Here is an 11,843-nt window from a genome sequence, read left to right as displayed (position 1 = left end):
CTCTCAAAGATGCTCCAAATAAAACAATTTGCTACACATCCATCCATCCATTATCTGAACCCGCTTATCCTGAACAGGGTCGCAGGGGGAGCTGGAGCCTATCCCAGCATACATTAGGCGAAAGACAGGAATACACCCTGGACAGGTCGCCAGTCCATCGCAGGGCACACACACCATTCACTCACACACTCATACCTACGGGAAATTTAGACTCTCCAATCAGCCTAACCTGCATGTCTTTGGACTGTGGGAGGAAACCGGAGTACCCGGAGGAAACCCACGCAGACACGGGGAGAACATGCAAACTCCGCACAGAGAGGCCCCGACGGGGATTCGAACCTAGGACCTCCTTGCTGTGAGGCGACAGTGCTACCCACTGAGCCATCCGTGCCGCCTTGCTACACATCAATATACGAAAAATAATTGTTGAATTCAACAAATTAAATGCGCAGAGGCAGTTCAGTCAGGAAACTCTTGCTGCAACATCCAACCGTCGGTCGGCCTCAGCAAGCACATGTCCTCAAACTCAACCAATCACATACAGACATCACTACATGTCCTCAAACTCAACCAATCACATACAGACATCACTACATGTCCTCAAACTCAACAAATCCCATTGACCAATCACAAGTGTGCACAAATTATAGTAAACGTGCAGTACATTCTAGTAAACGTACTGCAGGCATAGATGGGTTTGTTCCCACATTTAGAAACTTTCACCTTCTAATGCCTTGGATGTTAATTCTTTCTATCAATCAGTTTCACAAAGGTTCTTTTTATATTTACAGTTTATTATTTTAATTATTATAATAATTATTATTATAATTATAATAATATATAATAATAATAATAATAATAATAATTATTATTATTATTATTATTACTGTATTGGTGTCTGTTTATATTCTTATATTATTATTGTCCTTTTTGGTTTAATTTAGATTTGTTGGAGTTATTTTTCTCATCTGGTTTGAAAACAAAAAAACAGTCGCAATTTCACAAGCACGGAGAGCCGTGTTGTGAAATGACCACGGATACATCATGACTGACACTGGTGCATCTCTCTGACTTTGTGTAGGAGGTCGGTCCTTGACTGTGGTTGCAGCAGTGGGAGCTGTGGCAGCGGCGGCCATTGTGGCTCTTGTGTTTCTTGGTGTCGTCTGTGTGAGGTACGTGGCTGAAGATCTGTGCCAGTTCACAGTCACTCATTAGTGAATGATGTCAGATTAGACTTGTGGTGTAAAAACGAGTGTAATGTGGTATTTCTATAGAATGATGTTGTCCTGTGCCATACCCCCCTCTTATGTCTGGGTTGTGCTTAGACCACTGCATCATTAGTTATTTTGGACTTTTGCACTGGGTTTTGATTTTCTTCATACATTCTTGTGTTTTTCTCTCTATAAGCAGGAGGAAACGATCCATAAATGAGGAGGTGAGTCAATCAAAAGGAAATATAATACATAGATGTATGTGTTTTTGTTTATACAGTATACACTAAGTGACCACTTTCTTAGGTGCACCTTTCTATTATTGATTTTATATTTTCTGGTTTGTGGTCTTTGGATGAGCAGTGTGCCTTTGCTTGTTTGGACTTTCTCCTGGTTTTTTAAACTCTGCCCTGTGTTTTTGATTATTCTTTTGATTACCCCGTATGTACCTGTCCACCTCCATTATGACAATTGCCTTTTGACATTATCGCTGAGTCTGCTCATGATTATTCTGTCCTGGGTGCCTATAGACTACTGGCTAAGGTGCTTGTAGTCTTGTGGCTAAGGTGCCTATAGACTACTGGCAATGGTGCTTGTAGGCTAGTGGCTAAGGTAATGCCTTGATGACTGATGACTAGGACCTGGAAGGTTGGTGGTTCAAGCCCTGGTGTAGCCACAGTAAGATGGAAAATGTGTCCACTAAATGCAATGCGATGTGCAATGTGAAAATGAACAGGAACATTTTCTGCTGAATCCTTTCCCTGCCTGTTCTTCACCCTGCAGGGGAATAACAGCCCCATGGATGACAACACTGCAGGGATGCCAGTGAGCCACACTGAACCCCAGGGTACAGACAGAGGCAACAGGGAAGGTCCCCTCTACTCCACTGTTCAAGCTGCCAACACCCACATCCAGCTAGACCGTCTATACTCCACTGTTCAACCTGCCAACACCCACACCCAGCAAGACCTTCTGTACTCCACTGTACAACCTGCCAACACCTGCACCCAGCAAGACCTTCTGTACTCCACTGTTCAACCTGCCAACACCCGCACCCAGCAAGACCTTCTATACTCCACTGTTCAACCTGCCAACACCTGCACCCAGCAAGACCTTCTGTACTCCACTGTTCAACCTGCCAACACCCGCACCCAGCAAGACCTTCTATACTCCACTGTTCGAGCTGCCAGCACCCACACCTAGCTAGACCTTCTATACTCCACTGTACAACCTGCCAACACCTGCACCCAGCAAGACATTCTGTACTCCACTGTTCAACCTGCCAACACCCACACCCAGCTAGACCTTCTGTACTCCACTGTTCAACCTGCCCCAACCCGCACCCAGCAACACGTTCTATACTCGAGTGTGAGGATGATGTTCAGTATGACAGTGTCCAGTTCCTGCCCTCCTGCGCTGCCCCCAGGTGAGAATACCCCCTCATTACACTCCCTGTGCTGATTATGGCTGTGCCACCTCTTCTGATTGGCCCAGTCTAAATCAAACAGCGGACTTGAGACGGGGCAAAACCAGACGGGATGGTTTTAGAACGTTTTTTGAAGAAAGTCTTAGTGGTGTGTACTGGGTGTGTAAAACTTTCCCTGGGCAAGACACCTAACCCCCAAATGCTCCTGATGAGTCAAGTCTTTTCTCAAGTTAACTGTTTGTTGGAGCCTGGTTTTAGAACTGAACCAATCACGAAGCAGCACAACGGATTGAAGAGAACAGTGGTGTGGGAGGAGTCTCATCAAACTGTGAACTTGTGTTAATGTTGTTAAAACAACATCACGGTTCCCAACAATAAATACAGACAATACGACGGTAATGGTAGCTAGCTAAACAAAATACACATATAAATGTCACGAGAAGAAACATGAACCGCACGCGGAGTCGTTGTTCTGGAAACATTTGTGTATTTGTTTGCTTGGCGCTCTGGTGCGGACTGGCGAACTGAATGATCATTCATTTGACATTCTGTGAACAGTATGCCATTTTATTGACTTAACTAGGTGTAATTTGTTGCAACTAAGATATTTGCTGGATTAAAAGGCTTTTTATATGCATGTTTAACCGTAGCTATTGATTTTCTGAGCCAACTGTTATAACCTGTCGCAATGGTTAATTTTTTCAAATTTATTTGTGGATGTGGACGCAGAAACAACGACCATTTTAGATTCGATTTCTAAACCGGCACACAATTTTAGTTTTTGCGAAAAGATTTTGAGCAGTAATTAGGCTACGTACCTGGATTACTTTGCGAATAGCCTGCCTATACGCATTATCGTGGCTGCCAACCAATTAAGTATTTCGCCAAGCAATGTGATTTGCAGAATGTGAATTTATTTAAGGAGTTATCATGGTTCTTTATGCCATCGGCACTGTCATTTGCGTTTTAGTACTGGACAAGACCTACACACCACTGGTAGTTCATAAATGAAGTTAATTTTAAAAAATCACTTAAAAGAACACAATATAATTGTGATTCATGTAGCAATGGTAAAACCTGCTATTGGTGGTAGCAAATTATCCTCAGGATAGATGCATGCAGTGCATATCATCTTCCTGTAGATGGCGATATTGCTACTACCGTAAAGGAGTCAAACTTGCATGTAAATTTGAGGTATGTCCCAAGATATGTTATGAAGCAAGAAACAATAATTATGATATTCACATCTGTGAATGAACAAATTGAATTTGTACATGTGCTTATGTGTGTGCATGCGTGTGTTTGGAGGCATGCGTATGTGTGTTAGTGTGTCTGTTTATCAGACCGTGTGTATACAGGAATCTTTACCAAACATATAACTAAACTTCATTATCGGATTCATGTTGGAATGGATAAGATCAGGAATTAGCCTATGCTTGTAAAAAAAAATAAGTGCTATGATGTTTATTTTATGTTAAAGTTTTGTGTTTAAATAAAGGACCATCAAAAAGTCTCTCTTGCTCTCTCTCACATACAAAGAAAGATAAAAAAAAACACAGGACTCAGGTTCTAAGGCATTTCATTTATTCATAGCATTTATGAACAAAGGAATAATAAACTGTACATTATTGGCATCATCCTCATCATCATTATTTAATCAATATTATTATTACTTTTGCATTTCCAAGGCAGAATTTCTAGACAGTGGTTGAGAGTATGTTTCCATTTCCCTGATTGCAGTGAGTAACAGTGTTTATTTTAATTAGAAAACTAAAGCAAAGCAGAAAAGAGATTTAGCTTTAATCATTTGAAGAGGAGAACCCAGCACTCATAATGCAGACCTGCTCTTCCTGTTCTGTTCTGTTTGGGGCGAATCAGGGTTTAAACCTGCTACCTCACACCTGCTGTACATCACCTCTCCTGGGACCAAATGCACAACTTAGGGCCTTTTTCACAAAGCAGGGATACGGGGTCAGCTTGGTAGTAAAACAGAGAACCATCTTGAAACACGGACTCAAGTAAAAAGAGCTGTTCCAGGTTTTACTTATCCAAGCAAACTCAGTATTCCTGCTTTGTGGGTTTTACTCCGTGCACTTATCCAGCTAACTCAGTAATCCTGCTCTGTGGGTTTTACTCAGTGCAGTTATCCAGCTAACTCGGTAATCCTGCTTTGTGGGTTTTACTCAGTGCAGTTATCCAGCTAACTCGGTAATCCTGCTCTGTGGGTTTTACTCAATCCTGCTTCGTGATACAGGCCCCAGATGTGCCTTTCTAAGACCGGACGGATGATCTCTTTTTCTGCTGGTTATTGTTCTCCACATTTACGCCCTGCCTGGTCAGGATTGGTCCACCGCTATCGGCCTGAATGTCCATAGAAGTGTGCACACCTGAGTTCAGTCAGGTACGCCTCACACAAACCCACACAGGTACACAGTGCGGGGTGCCACCTGAGAGGCACCTGAGGCTGGGCCCCGTTGTAGCCAGAGCTCAGAATCTTACACTGCACAGGAAGGGGTGTGGCTTAAACACCCCGAACATGAAGAGGGTGTGGCTATACATCAACAGTGCTGCTGTCCACCCTTGGCCCCACCCATGTCATGTGACCACACCCTCCAAACAGCTTGTTTTCCAAGAAAAAAGAAAAAGAAAAGAATATCACAACACCACATACATATATAACCGTATGTTACTTAGTATGCAAGAAGAAACAGAATTTTTATCAACAGGATTAAATGAAATTTCTGATTTCATTTTAAAAATACTTTTTTTACAGGTCTGCACTTAATACTTCAGAGAGCAAACTGTCTTTTAATGCGAGTCTTTGGGGAACTGGGGGAGACTGGATGAAATCAGGTGCACACAGAATAAAAGCAGTGTTCATTTCCAATCAGAGAGTGTAACAGGCCTGTTTAAAGCAGGTGTGTGCCTACTGCACGATATCGCAACGAGAACAGAGTTTTAAAGCCATGCAGCCCCCATACCACAGCGCTTTAGACGACCAGCAGCTCCAGTCCACATATATATATATAAAATATAATACAAGTCTCAAAATGACCGCCCCATTACATTTCCTTAAAGAATTATAGAAAAACAACAATTAAAGGACAAGGCGCGGTTTATTTTACCTCACAAAGTGCTTTTGTTAGCTTAGCTCTCTAAATATACTCATTTCATTGTAGTGAATGGCAGATTCCCCAGCAGAAGTAGGCTACTCCTACCGACACAAAAACAGACCACTAACGTAAAATAATAAAGAAAATACAAAAAAAAAATTGTTTCCACATTGAGTGGATGGTTTACGTGACATTTGGGGGGAAATGAGTTTAATTTGTGATGACAGTGATGATTTCAAAATGAACAGAACAACTAGATGAAAGAATAGTGCACATTTTAAGTCTCCAGTTTTTATACACAAAGCGGCAGGCACACCTGAACCTAGTTTTGGTGGTCATCTCCCCTCTTTGACCACTAGAGGGAAACCTTGTGCCCACTGCCTGTGAATTTGGCAAAACTCCTCAGAGACAAAACGTTTGGTCCTCCCTGTGCAAGAGGCTATGGCTTTCAGCAGCAGCCAGAGTAAAGTCTTTCTGAAATTGAGAAAAATACTCAAAGAAGCTGTAACTTTAAGAGAAATTAAAGACCAACACCTTTCTTGCATAAACACAAAGGCCGTTATGAGGCTCCTGAGTCTTCTTAAGACTTCTTGCTTTCTATCTTCCAGTGGTTCCGCTTATTCTCTTTGGGGCATCTTTCTCTTCTTCTTCTCCCTCTCTCTCTCCATCCATCTCACGTTCTCTCACTTTCTCTCAGTTTCTTCTTCTCCCTCTTGACAATTCCACTGAATTAATCTTCCTCTCGATTGGCCAATGAGAGGCCAAGTCCCACAGCTCTGATTGGTCAGTCCACTGATCAAGGGGGCGGAGATAGGGACACTTGCTCTGTATTTGGAGACTGGGCACCACCTGCAGGAAGAGAGAGGAACTTTTCAGAGATGCAGTCGGAAGCACAGACTGGAGAATTCAGCATCGTAACTGAAATGACCCCACAGAGAGGTTACAAGATCTGCTGCTGCATGTAATCCCACTTTCCCCACAAACTAAACAATACATATATATTGGGCGGCCTGTAGTGTGATGGTTAAGGTAAATGACTGGGACAGGCAAGGTTGGTGGTTCTAATCCCGGTGTAGCCACAATAAGATAAGAACAGCCGTTGGGCCCTCGAGCAAGGCCCTTAACCCTGCATTGCTCCAGGATTGTCTCCTGCTTAGTCTAAACAACTGTCTGTCGCTCTGAATAAGAGTGTCTGCCAAATGCCAATAATGCAATGTAATATATATACACTCACCAAGCACTTTATTTGGAACATTTTTACTTGATTACACCTACTCATTCAAGCAATTATCTAATCAGCCAATTGCGTGGCAGCAGTGCAATGCATACAATCATGTAGATACGGGTGAGGAGCTGCAGAGAATGGTGCAAAAAACTAAAAGCATCCAGCGAGCAACAGTTCTGTGGGTATAAATGCCTCGTTAATGAGAGACGTCAGAGGAGAAAGGCCAGACTGGTAAAGGCTGACAGGAAGGTGACAGTGACATAAATAACCACAAATAACAGTGCTGCTTTTTGTTTGTGGAGCTGCAGTGGCAGAAAGGCTCCTAACCACTGCCTCCTGTCCATTGCCCACTACTTCCTGTTGTACCTACCCTGTTTGGGGCAGGGGCTGTTAAGGGGGACATTCACTATTAGTGGTTTAGGCAGAAAGACTTTTGAGAAGTACTTTTGGTTTTCGTTTTTGTGTTTTGACTCTTTTTGAAAAATCCATCTTGCTGATTATACCGAGAACTTCCTGCTGTGTGCTGTGCTTGTACAAATAATTGTAATCATTTTTTAATGAATCGTCATAATAATACAATAGAACAATAAGCTCAATTACATTTGATTCTGCTGAAGAGAGAAGAGCTCTTCCTGTCCGACCAGGAAAACGCAGTCTTGTTGTTATTCTGACTGAATGATGTCAGAGCCATAGGTGAAGGGTGTAAACCCCCACGCTAACCCAATGATGGAATTTAGCCAGGGCCGAAGGGGTTTGCATGCTTGTCCTTCTGGTGTTGCTGGAAGAATATTAGTAGGGTTAAATAATAATGACCGCTATGCGGAGAGTCTAGATCAGCTAATGAATAAACGACGTTACAAAGACAGTAGTACCACTCTGCCTTCCGCTCTTTACTGGTCCGGCTGACCAAGAATCTCCACAGTAGGGCCAATACATTCACCTTTGTTATCTGACTCCATTTAAGATATAATTTAGAAATTTGGGTTTGAGACATATGCAAACCTCGGGAGTGTTTACACTCGACTCTTACCTGCGCTACCATTACTCAATATATGCTCCCGGGATTAGCATTATTGCTGAATCTCAGTTCGGCGGAGAAACTCAGAGGCTGAGGGTCTAGCCAACACAATACATGCACTATATCGACATAATAGTTGCGAGCCCAGGTCGGCGTGCATTTAGAGGGCTCCTTAGAGCTAATTTGACAGGAACCGGCATAGAAACGCCCATCGGTTCCCTTCGCATCAAATTACAAGAGCCATGCACCACCAATCCTTTGGGCCGAATTTGGCTGCCTTTCCCAGCTTGGAAACACCACTAAAGTAAGAAGCCACTGATCAGTTGGTCTTTGGTCAAAATTGTCCCCCTCAGTATTCAGTCATAATTTAGGCTGAAAAGGGTACAAGATTAATTACAGTCATGGAGATCACGCAAGTTACAAACAAAATAATTTATTCGCAGACAGGTAGGTTATTAGCTTTAGAATACCAATAGTCAATTACAAAATACACTAATTAAGAATAGAGATAGAGTAAATAATCATACCTAGTCTGCTTTGGCTACACACAAATAGAGAACGTACATATAGAATGTGCATAGTGTGGGAAGCCGGTTACGGTCTTCCCTATACATACACACACATATACATACACAGAATCTGCAGTGATACACATACATATATGTACAATATGCCGTGTGGGAAGTCGAATGCGATCTTCCCAGATTGGTCAGTCTCCCTTACTTTTATGCCAAATCATATGTTTGAACCAGGCAGCATTGCCATAAATCAACCTGAAGGGGTGGTCAAATCTGAAATTTAGACCCCCACCCTTGGGGGTTGTTAAGTAGGGAAAATGAGACGATTCCCAGAGAGGACATGTCGGTTTTCCCTTGAGTTACTGAAACTATGGGTTATTAAACTCCATTTGGTATGAAATGTATCTCATCCGATTCCTTGATTTTACCAGATCACATCCATACCAAACAGATTACCCTTATGTTTTATTATGTTGCAGTTATCATGAAACTTCCATCCTGATTATCCATTTTACATGCAATTCCTGTTACCATTACAGAAGACATAATGCAATAATACAAGGATCACATGGGCAATGTTTTCAAGGTCTACTTACTATCTCAACAGCAGTTTTGAATATTTATTCTAGGAGAGCAGTCAAATGAGGGCACTGTGGCATTGTCCGGAGTCTTTCCCCTTGGAAGTGACCAGGTATGGGGTCACGGGAGAGGTCACCAATGTTCTGGAGCACACTCTCTTCCCTGTGACCTAACTGCCCTGAAACCACTCATACATCTTCCCCTTATCTCCTTCGGTGCCGATGGCCTGAACCTCCCCAAAGGTAGTCCAAACAGTATTGTCCTCTGCTCCTTTGACACATACCAGAAGCCCCAGCTCTCAGGTTCCTCACAAATGGCAGCCCTTCCTGAGTCCCACTTTGCCTTTGGATACCCAGGGTCGAAGGGCTGACTGTGGGTTGAGATGTGTTCTGTAAGGAGAGGATCAGATGTCGGATGGTCATGGGGAAAAGGTTGCAAGATATTATATCTATGAATGATGTAGTTTTCATGATAACTGCATTATGCTGTCAATATGTATTTTTTACCTCTAATGGAAATATACCTTTCGGATAAACCTGATTTGGGTGAATTAAAGGAAAAGAAAACAAAACTCCAGATTGCTTGGTTTCTTCTCCTTATCTCCAAAATCCAGGCCTTTGTTCTTGACCCTAAAAATGGGTCACCCATCTGGAATTTACAGCCAAACTCCCACCAGTGAGACCTTGGTCAGGGAGCTAAAACAAATGACTTCTACAGAGACAGCTTTTGCCCAGTTTTCCCTCTGCTCCTGGATGGTTATGATATCAAAGGTAGACTGTTACAAAAACTAGAGCATTACACCAGTCGCACTGAACCAATCAGAATAACACCAAACATGACTATATTCTGACCTGGGATTATCATGAAACATCTTTATGCCGTCTCCAGTATTCCTGAGCTCAAACCCTGCAATAAATGTGAGAGGGCCCAGGAAGGTGCCTCCAGGAGCCCTTCTCTAGCTCCCCCCCACAGGCATGGGGGCCAAAAGGTGGGGGCTAACAATGTATGCTCCAGGAGTGGGAAGTCAGCAAGCTGACCAGCGCATGAGACCAAATGTTCATGATTTCCGGCTTACAAGGGGGTTGCTGAAATAATAAAAATAACTTTTTCCACCACAAAAAAATAAAAAGGATGAAGGATAAATGACACCTCTGTACTGTTTGGATGGCTGTACTCTGTGTATTGTTAATAATAATAAAAAAATTAAAATATTAAAAATTAAAATAAAAAATGCACATTGGCCCCAATCAGGCACAAAGCAAATTACTGAAGCTGTTTTCTTCTGTGCATTCAGTTTATAAAAACGTGGAAGTACGGAAGAGCTGCAGCAGCCAGAAGCTGAGCTCATTCTATATTTATATTTACTGCAACTAGTTTCTTCTCATCTTCAGTCCTGCTGCTCTGTCAGTCAGGCTGTTTTACATTCATTTAGCAAAACACTGAGCCCTGATCCACAAAGCCCAAAACCTCTCTCCTGGTAAGTGTTTTATCACATCATTGAATTTCATCAAAATTATGTTCCAATATTTTTTTGGGACAAGAATTGAAAATTATTATTGAATAACTGTAAAAGCTGTCTGTTTATTCCAGACAAATATCAGTGTATTTGTGCAAGTGTCAGGGTTGGGGGACAGAGGAGCCAAGCGCAGACTCAGGGGTTATGAGAAATGGCAGGTTTAATGAAGGCAGGCAGATAAGGGACAGGCAGAGCATGATCCAAACAGGCAAAGTTCAAAAACTGGGCAGAGGCATGAAGATCATAGAAAAGGGAAAAATAATAGAAATGGGGCACGGACGTGATGACAGACTGTGTGCTCTTGTGTAGCATCTGTTACAATGAGAGTATAGAGAATACTCACACAGTGTAACAGCACAATAACTCTCTGTGTGCTCTTGTGTAGCATCTGTTACAATGAGAGTATAGAGAATACTCACACATGTTGTTCTTCAATGCCATTCATTTTTACAGTGTAAAATAATAACTCATATCTGTATTTGTGTCTCATATATCTTTACATTACATTACATTACATTATTGGCATTTGGCAGACGCTCTTATCCAGAGCGACGTACAACAAAGTGCATACCCATAACCAGGGATAAGTTCGCTGAAAGACCCTAGAGGTAAGTACAATTTCAACTGCTACCTGTACAACAAAGATAAGGACAAGGGCCATTTTTTTTTTTTTTTTTTTTTTTTTTTTTGAACAAACAAACAGAGCAAAAGTCACCAAAGTTAACTATCCAAACACTGCTTACCTAGCCAACTAAAATACTGATACACAAGTCACAGAGACAACAATTAAGGTTCACAGGGAGGTAGGGAGGGATGGGGAGAGGTGCTGTTTGAAGAGGTGTGTCTTCAGCTTGCGCTTGAAGGTGGGGAGGGATTCTATAGTTCTGACCTCAACGGGGAGTTCGTTCCACCACCGTGGAGCCAGAACAGACAGTAGTCGTGAGCGTGAGGTGGAGGTTCTGAGAGGGGGAGGTGCCAAGCGGCCTGTGGAGGCTGAACGAAGAGGTCTGGCAGGGGTGTAGGGTCTGATGATTTTTTGCAGATAAGCTGGGGAAGACCCTTTAACTGCTTGGAAGGCTAGCACCAATGTTTTGAATTTGATGCGAGCCATGACAGGCAGCCAGTGGAGGGAAGTAAGCAGGGGGGTGACGTGTGAGTATTTGGGAAGGTTGAAGACCAGACGAGCTGCTGCATTCTGGATGAGTTGGAGGGGTCTGATGGCAGACGCTGGGAGGCC

This window comes from Conger conger, chromosome 1 (assembly GCF_963514075.1).
Source record: "Conger conger chromosome 1, fConCon1.1, whole genome shotgun sequence".
Lineage (NCBI taxonomy): Eukaryota > Metazoa > Chordata > Actinopteri > Anguilliformes > Congridae > Conger > Conger conger.
Note: the sequence above shows the minus strand (reverse complement) of the source record.